General features: G+C 44.0%; 2 pseudogenes; both read left to right on the forward strand.

Annotated features, from left to right (window-relative positions):
* The first annotated feature begins 487 nt into the window (after positions 1 to 487).
* Positions 488 to 1,011, forward strand: LOC147429550 (uncharacterized; annotated as a pseudogene).
* Positions 1,012 to 1,776: 765 nt separating this feature from the next.
* Positions 1,777 to 2,196, forward strand: LOC147429551 (uncharacterized; annotated as a pseudogene).
* The last annotated feature ends 7,274 nt before the right edge of the window (positions 2,197 to 9,470 follow it).

Consider the following 9,470-nt stretch of genomic DNA (forward strand, 5'->3'; position numbering starts at 1 on the left):
GGCCTCCCCACAGGAATTGGGGCCGTGTCTTCGCCTGTCGAATCTCACTCCAATCTGAGCAGGTGACTCTGGCTACCTGCAAATGCTACCCCGAGCCTCGATCTGAGCTCTGATATCAGTTGAAGGAGTACGAGCAGAAGTGCGACGCGAGAGAGAGTGTGAGAAGAAGAGCACAATGATATGGTGAACTTGATCTACTGTAAAATGTAGAGCATAGTGAGTTCTTATTAGGCTTTAACAAAAGAATATGTGTACATACCTGGCGGCCCGCCCACTTACCTGGGCGACCACATTGGGCTTTATACCCCAACAGGGACCACACCCAAGAAAACTGAAGTTAAGGTACTTTGGGCCTTATCAGATTGTAGAAGAATTAGGCCAAGGAACATTCAGATTGAGGGATGTTTTTGGTACACTTGTTGTGGAACCGATCAATGGCTTTAGGATGAAGAAATTTTATGGCAAGATTCCCGCGATTCCAAGATGGATGGTAAACAAGGTTGAGGAAATTGGAGTGAAATGGGTACAACCAGTGTTGGAGTTCAAGGAGGACTCTTTGGGGAACATTTACAGCCATATAGTGTCCAACAGTGGGTTCATGTTGCAGAATGTGGTCGGATTTGGTTTTGACAAAAGTGTGGTATTGGAGAAAATCCGCAGCGAAATTGCATTGGGTGGCATTGTCCAGGGGTTATGTCATCAAGGAAGTCACCAATTTATGACCCGGAATGTTTTTAAGGGAGATTCCCTTGAAGTGAGTGGTACAATCAACACAAGTGTGCGTGGTATTAACACGTACTTTCAGAATAAGGACCATTATGGGTGGTCAGCGCACGATTTGAGGTGAAAGGCCACACTCATTTTGCATGCAAGTATCCTGCGTTCGTCGTCAAAAGAAGTTTTACCAGTGTGCGTGAGTTTACTATCACCTTCGATGCCATGTCTTTTGAAAGCTTCAGAAAATCTACAGCACCTAAAGAGCAGGAGCTAGGTGAGGAGGAGATGACGTAAACCCGTTCAATGAAGATGGCCATGGCCGATTGGCCGAGCTGTTACGTCCCCGCAACGAAAGTATTCAGAGAATGGAGGAAAGTGAGGGGGCAAAATCCGGTGGAGACAATGCCGTGGAGGAGATGGAGGTCAACGATGAGATATTCGACGTTCATGATCGTGATACGGAGGTATGGTTGCGTCGGGTTGGCCTTTATGAGTATGCATGTTTACCATGGGCACTTTGGGAGAAGAATAAGTTTGCAGAGCCGCAGCTTTGCCACCTTAGCGAAAATGCTGGCTATATCATGGAGGGAAAGGACGTTTCCCCAAATTTGGTGGCAGAGGTCTTCAAGGTTGCGCACAATCCTTTGCACAAGGTAAAGAAAGTGACAGATGCGGTGATGAGGTCCGAATTTGGGCAGCCAGAAGGCAGTAGGGCTTATTATATGGTGCGGAATTGTGGAAAACTCCACAATACTCACTTATTTTGGTATTTGGATAGGGTTTGTTTGTTGGCAAAAACCGCCTATATGTCCAAAGAGGCGTTTGCCCCAATTAATCATGCAGAAGGTGGATTGGGCATCCTTCATTTTTGACAGACTGCAGATTTTAGAGCCAAGGGATAAAAGGAGGTCACCGTCTGCTATCAAGGTGGCTCCTTACTTGCAGGCAATTCTCTCGTATGTGCTGCAGGTACCTCTCACACCCACACCACTGAGCTTTGTTAAGAGTCCAGATGTGTAGAGCTTGGGTGATGCAAAGCGTCGGAAGTTAGATTGGGATATGCCTAGTGGGGACAAGCTTAAATCTACATTGGGCCAAGGAAGTAAGTCAGCAGGCTGGCACATATGAAAAGATGCAGTCATCAGGGAAGGTCACTCTTTTCCCTTTTATGACAGGATTGCCAAAAATCAACACCAAGAGCCGTACCATAACTCTGTTTCCATGGGAGGTTCGCGAGGGTTCAGGGGAACAGACCCCGGTGACACAGACCATTAAAACAACCCCTTTTGCTAAACCTACAAGTGTTAAGTTGGATGGGGTGTTCTCAGTTCAAGATGATGTTCAGAGTTTGTCGGACTTGAATTGGTTTATTTGCAATCAGGAGGCTATGATCCTCACCCTCGAGATACAAAAGGCTGAGGGGGAACGCATTGATAGCTTGGAGTGTGAAGTCGGTCAGCTGCAGAGCCGGGTGGATGAAATATTGAAGGAGAAGACATTATTACAAGAGGAGCTAGCTCGGGTCAGTGCGGATATGCATAATCCAATTTTTGAGATGGCAGGAACTACACAAGCATTTGAGATATGGGCAGATGGGTGTTGGACGGATACGCCGCGACGGACGTCAGCACAGAGAGAACTCACCAAACATATAATGTCAGCAACTAAGGACGAAGCTCGACCCACAGGTGTGTGGAAGCAAGCATAAGGTGTCAACCTACACTCGACCGACTCCTAACTAATTCCTACAGAGGTCTCTACCAATTGTCTAAGTCACAGCCTTCAAGAGTGCATAAGAGGAAACTTCCTACAATGCTTTCTAGAGCCGAACACCCATCAAACAATCTCGAAACACCATAGAACTTGAAGGAGACCCTACTAATACCAATAGGTCGCTCTCCCTAAGGTCTATGAACCAAAATCCCAACCCAAAACACCCGGTGCAAAATCACGTAGGATGTCTCGCCGAAATCTGCAGGTCTTCGTTTCCAAAATCTAGAGTTCCTAATGTATAGTTCTACTCAATGTGAACGCGTAGATATACTACAATGCAAAATCGAACAACGTATGCTCACCCAAACACCCGATGAAGCTCGTAGAAGGAGCTCGCAAAACCGAACCGTACGCGTGCAATGTAGGTATCGGCGCGTAGCTCTCGTCGGGGGCAACACGCTGCACTTTTCTGCACTCAATTCCAACCACCAGAGCACACATAGCATTAGGATGAAGCTCACACTCTCTCTCGTACACAGTACACTCACTCACAGACTTCAAAACTTGTTTTTAAAAATGACAAAAGGGTTTTTTCATTAAGTTCCAAAAGTGGTATGTATACCTTACAATTCTCAAACCCTAAAGTTCCAAAATCAACCATCTACTCAATCTAACTATCAAAACTGCGATACAATCTGGAAACTTCTGTAAGTCTCGATATTTACAAGGTGAAAAATCAGGTTTTTCTCAATGAATGAATAATTACAAAAATAATAATCCGCCGAGTAGTTAGTTACCGTGGTGTGTGTACAGCTTCTAACACTCCCCCCCTCCTTGCTCATGTCGTCCCCGACATGACCGCTGATCTGCTTCTTCATCGTATCGTTTCTCGCATCTTTAGCAGAGATTCGTATCTTGCATGCAGGTTCATCATTGTCGAGCCAAAAATGTCAGTGTTTATTGTGAAGAAGCCTGTGTAGAACGCTTCTTCAAAATCCTGGAGGTGATAGGATGGTAGAAACATTATCCTTTGATACAGCGCATGTATCACCTCCTTGGAAGGCTGACCAGATAGATCATAAGTGCATCTGTAAGTATCCTGGAAGAAAAAGATGTTGTCGGTCACCTTGCCTGGCTTGAAAGTCTCGAACACTGCTAAGAGGGTTCTGAAGATTTTCCTCATCATAATGCATGTAAGGTCATGTGAGCTAGTGAACAACTTGATGGCGCCCGTTAGGGTTTTCACCATGTATTGGACACTTATTCTCTCACCTGCCTTCAAGCCTGGCAGCTTAGGGTAGTTCAACCAAGTGGGTTGGCTCCTTTGTAATATTTCCTGCACTTTCCACGTCCTGATCCTTGGTAGAGGACAAAAGCTGAGGTTGTCTCTGATATTTTTTGGTGCCTCTACCAAGTGGATTAGGTATTGTGGGTACTTTGTAAGCCAGGCCTTCCTCCACTTTGGCTAAGAATCAACAATGAACCTGACCCCTTCTGGTTGTGAGGTATCCGCATTGTACAGTGGTACCGTTGGCTCTTCTCTAATCCGCTTGTTGATGGTAGCTGCTTCATATTTCAACAATGGATATGGGAGAGAGGGTTGAAGCCACTCGCGCCTGAGGTTGCTGGCGTCGATCTTCTGAATGGTCATAGACTTGAAGACCCTCTGCTCCCACTCCAAGGCTTCCTTTGTGGTCTCTCTCAGCTCCACCTCTATTGCTTTTCACAAATTTTCTTCCTCTTCTTGTGTTAGATACTGCGGCTCTTGAGAGGATCCTTCTAGGATTTCCTCTTGCATAGGCGTGTCCACCGAATCTGCCACATTTTCTAAGTCAATGCCCTCATTGGCCGCTGGCCTTGTGCTCTCTGGCTCTCCTGCTTACTGTCCTTTTAACTCCTCAATTTGCCTCAGGAGTTTTTGCTTTTCCGTTTTTGCTTCTTTGCCCATATTCACGAGGAGGTAATTTAGTTCGGCATCTATTCTCTCCGCCTCCTCGAGCTTTCTCTTCATGCTTTCTACTTCCTCTTGCAGGGCTTTTTGGCCTTCTTCCATTCTCGTTTGCATGATGATAGATCCTTATGCCATCATCAATCTCTGCTTTTTCTCTAGAGTCATCTCTTTCTGAAGTTCTTGCATTTGTTCTTCATAGAGTTGACTCTCAGTCGTGATTTGAGTCGAGCTAGTAGCTCTGACTCTGGCAGGTGATGCTTGCAGCCTCTGGATGGTCTGATCTTTTACTTTGAGTTGGTCCTTGAGCTCAAGGACCTCATCCTGGCTTGCTTCTTGATCTATCTCAGCCTTTTCCTTGGTGTTTCTCATGGCTTCTACTTCTTTAGATTCTTCTGCCAACTGTAGTGTCAGGTTATCTCTTTCCTTCTCGGCATCTAGCAGTGACTTGCTGAGCTGCTGACACTCTTCTTCAACTGCTTGCATTATTTTTGCGGCTGCTTGATTGGCTTCCTCCATTGCCTGGCAGCTTTGTAGTGCCCTTGCTAGGCTGGCCTGTAGCTCAGCTTCTCTCTCCTTTTTCCTCTGGCTTTGTCCTTGCAGAGCGTCTACTTCCATTTTAATCTTTACTTCAGTGGACTTGAGAGCTGTCATCTCTTTCTCTGAAGCCATGGATTGCGCTCTCAACCCTGTTAGCCTCGTCATCACCACGTCCCAGTCGTTGGAGGGCGGGTGCAGGTCCACTGTATCTGTAGCAATTTCCTTTAGTTCCACTAGTCTGATGCCTTGCATCTGGTCTTTAGGCCCTGTCCTCGCCAAGTCGAATGCGACTGTGGTGGCTTCTTCCTTCGTGTATCCTGCAGCTAGCAGGTCCAAAAATGCGTAATAAGAATCTTCTAATTATTTTTGCTCACTTCGAGGCTTAGCCTCTTCTTTTGCCTCCGGCTCTTGTCTCTGCTCTTGCTCACCTGCTTGATGTTCTTCTTGTTTGTCCTCAGCCTCCTTATCTTCTGGTGGAGGGCTGCTAGGAGGTGGTGAGGGCTGTGGGCTGGGTTTAGGGCTGGCCGGTAGAGATGCAGGCTTGCCCTTTAAATCCATGTCTGCTTTAGTTTTTCTTTCTCTTTCTTGGCTCTCTTGCTCATCTAGCAGTTTCTGCCGTATTTGCTGTACTTCCTCCTCTGTGAAAGGTACATGTGGTATATTCTCTGATGCAGCATCAAGAATCTCAAAATTCTTGATATAGTCCTCAAATCGGTCCCTTTGCACTCTTCGGGACGATCCTGGCATAGACTCTAGAGAAGGCTTCCAGAGTTCACTTAAATCACCCTTGAGGGTGCTCTCTGCTCGGAAGCTTTCCATCAGCCTCTCTAGTCTTGCCGCTTTCTGTGACCTTGTTTCTTTGGCAGGCCCTTGGGAAAATTCCTTATTCCCTTTCTTTTGCTCGGGCTGCTCCTCTTGAACTGGCTCTAGCCGTCTTTTCAGTCTTGTAGCCACCCTTGGTGCTCTTTGAGGCTCACCTTCCTTGTCTTCTTTTAGCCTTAGCCAGTCATTCTGAGACGGGGGGTCAGGCCACCTTCCTTTTGCGTGTAGTGCCCCATAAATCACCTTGGTGATTAGTTCTCCTGGCACTATATAGGTTGGCTTCTTGTTGCCCATCTTTACTAGGTTGTCATGTATATATACCACATAGTTGATTATCTTTGGGGTGCCTTTCGTCATTGCCCAAGTGAATGTCGTGGCAATTGCACCTGGCAGCATCCTGTACTTCTGTGGCCTCTTCGTGCACATGTGGAAGTACTGGTTGTACAACTGGCTCATGATTGCCACTCTTGGGTTGGAAATGTCTTCAAAGGTGTAATTCCCCTTCTTCTCATTGTACACCTTGACCTCATCCCTTCTTTTTGTTACACTATCCCCCTCATTGGAGAGGTCTAGTGCATCTGCTACAACCCGCTCAGTGATTCTTATCTCTGTTTCTGGCCTGCCTTGTAGATCTGTTACTTTGGCCACTCCATCCTCTTTAATTAACACTAGGTTGGTAATGGGACACTTTTATGTCCTGTTAAGTGACCATTTTCCTTGAATTATTTCAAGAGTTTCAAAATGGATTTTGAGGTGCTATCTATCTAGAAAGTTGTCTCATGAGCTGAAAAAAACTCGACATTTTTTTGGAATATCAATTCCATCTTTAACATTTTCCTTGCACAACATTTCACAACCTAAACTGTGTGAAAAAAAGGGTCCAGTTTTTGGCTTTTTTCCACTTTTTGCAACTATACCACTCTAGAATTCATGTTTGTGAGGTCTATAATGCTAGAGAACTATCTTTAGTAGTCCTCAACATGTCCTAATGCTTCTAGGGAGAAATAAATATTAAAGTTGTAAGTTATGACCAAATTATAAAAATTATCAAATCCTGTTTTTTAGCCAATTTTAGCTCTTTTATGATTTTTTTGGTCGATTCATGATATCTAAATGCATTTTTTGATTTTCTATGTCGCATATTGTAACATAAAGCTAATATTCCTTGAGTTTTGGGGCACCTAATACCCTATTTTGCATAGTACACAACGATGGTTGATTTTTTCAATTATAGAAGAAAACGAAACATTCTAGTATATCAAGTATAGCTTTTTCAATATTGTTAGTTTCTTGTGATAAATACATGCATTTTGTAGGTAGTAACCATATCTAGTCATAAGGATCAAATTTGGCTAGATATTGAATAGTTTCTATGGGATTCTACAACTCATAATGTTGAGCCCAGTTTTTTCATGTTTGTTGTATTTAACACTTCATCTTTGTCCCCAAGATTCCCCTTGGCAAGAGATGTATTATTCTTTTGACATGATCCATGGCTCCTTATGAACATAAAGGACAATAGGGAACTAACAAAACATGCACATATTATTTGTATTGAGCGTGGCTATAGAAACTTTGATGATAGGTTTGGAGAATGGTAAAAATTCAACTTTTTTGTACCTATTTATTTTGGCAAAACAAAAAATAGTGAGTGAGAAGCAATCATATGTTGTGATCACCAACCCATTGAAGTTAACTAGGGAATTTATCTCAAGTCCTACAAAAATCCCTAATCTTATTTTTATGCAACAAAACGTAAGAAATGACTATTTTGATGAAAATTCATTGGTCCATCAACTTTGGAGGCTTACCAAAAGATGAGAAATTTTACAAGTTTCTTATTTTTTCCATGTGTAGTAGGCCTTGAACTATAACCTCATGAAAGGATTTTACAAAATGAGTGGATCTACTATGGTTTTGGAGGTTTTTTTCAAAACCCTAAAAGGACACTTTTATGTCCTGTTAGGTTACCAACCTAGTGTTAATGCTTGTCACAAACTCCCAGACCATGGTGCAATAAGCCCATATACCAATTTTCAACCCATTTGGACATCAATTGCTATCTATGATGGACTTTCTACCCAAATTGTGACCTAAAGCCTGAATCAGCCAAAATGACATGTCTCTTTGCACAGAAGGCTAAATTTATGCTGGAGACATCCTACGCGTAGGATGTCTTTTTCATCAAAATGACATGAAATTTGTTCTGTGGGTAGTCCTTGGCCTATGGAACATGGCCATGTTCTTGGATTTAGATTTGGACAAGGATTGATGCTTGTAAGGGCCTGTGTGGTGTTTTTGGGCTCAAAAAGTGTATCATGAAGGTGTTGGGGGTAAAAAATGATTAGAATGGCTTCAAACTTGATATATGAGCTCCTGATGATGAGGTGATTGGATCTGGAATGATCAAACATCCCTTGCAGGTCAAAAAAGTTAAATAGACATCCTACGCGTAGGATGTCTATTTCATCATTTTTTGCTTCTGACCATACAGATTGGTTGTTGATGTGTTGGTGAATGTGTTGTGCAAGTTTCATGGGATTTGAACAAGATTTGGTAGGTATGGCCCATTATTGCCTCTATGCCCTAACTTTGCGTTTTTTCATGCATATGAGGTCAATTTTGGTCCAAATGTGATGAGACTTGGTGGATAGCTTATAAATGTCATTCAGAAAATGTGCATGATGAAAAATGTTGGAGTTTGTGCCCAGAAGTTCCCTTGAGACATCCTACGCGTAGGATGTCTCCTAGTGATTTTTTTATGGATGGTGCTCCCAGTGCTTGCCTTTGGTCCCCCTGAGTCCCTTTTGAGCCTAATTTCAACAAAGAAGTCAAATGGATAGAGAATAACTCCCTATGTGGACTTCAGAGCCTCTGAGCCATTTTTTGACTTTTGGAGTGCTTTTTGGCGATGAAATTTCTTGATGTTGGTCTCCATACCTTCCCGATCCCTTGGGGATCCTTGCCGTATGGTTTTTGTCGACTTTGGCTTCACCGGAGCTTCATTTGGCAATTTGTCGCTCTAAAAGCACCCGTGGTTGCGTTTATATACCTTCGATGATTTGTGGTGGTCTACCCTCATAGGACTTGGTTGTTGATGGTCTAGGAAGGCCGCTCGTGAAGTTTGTTGGCAAACGGACTTGCGGTGTGGCCGCAAGAGCAATTTGACGCTTTGTGTGTCTGATGCCATTTCTAAAGTTTAGTGCCGCCTCGGGTTACTTTTTGGTCATGAGGGTCACATAGACTTGTCGAGCATGTCGAGATGCTCCTACCCATGAATTTTGGTAGCATTTGGTCGCTGTTTTGCCGATTTCCCATTTGGTGGCTTCTTGCGGGTTTCTGGGAATTAGGGTTTTTCCTGTTGGTTTTCTACTGCCTTTGGACATCCAGGACTGGTCTCCTAGGCTAGGGTAAGCTGCCGATGAAGTCTTGTTGCTTTCGGGTTAGCCGTTAGGCCACCGTCTCTACTTGTAGGTCACTACCGCCCATTTTGTGTGTGACCCCTACGCTAGTTTTCGGGACATAACGACAAAATGCGCGAAAAGCTCAAGGTGGTGAGCCTACCTCTCATGTCTGGAGCTCATCGGGTAGTCGTGCGCATCGTAGAAGATGCTGGAAGGTCGGTCCGCTCTAGGTGGCAGAAGCTCTCTCCACAAAGTCAATAGTGAGAATGAGCTAAAAATGAGGTGAAAATTTCTTATAATGGAGGTCCCCGAACCACTTTTCATGA

This window comes from Adiantum capillus-veneris, chromosome 22 (assembly GCF_014529385.1).
Source record: "Adiantum capillus-veneris isolate H3 chromosome 22, ASM1452938v2, whole genome shotgun sequence".
Taxonomy (NCBI): domain Eukaryota; kingdom Viridiplantae; phylum Streptophyta; class Polypodiopsida; order Polypodiales; family Pteridaceae; genus Adiantum; species Adiantum capillus-veneris.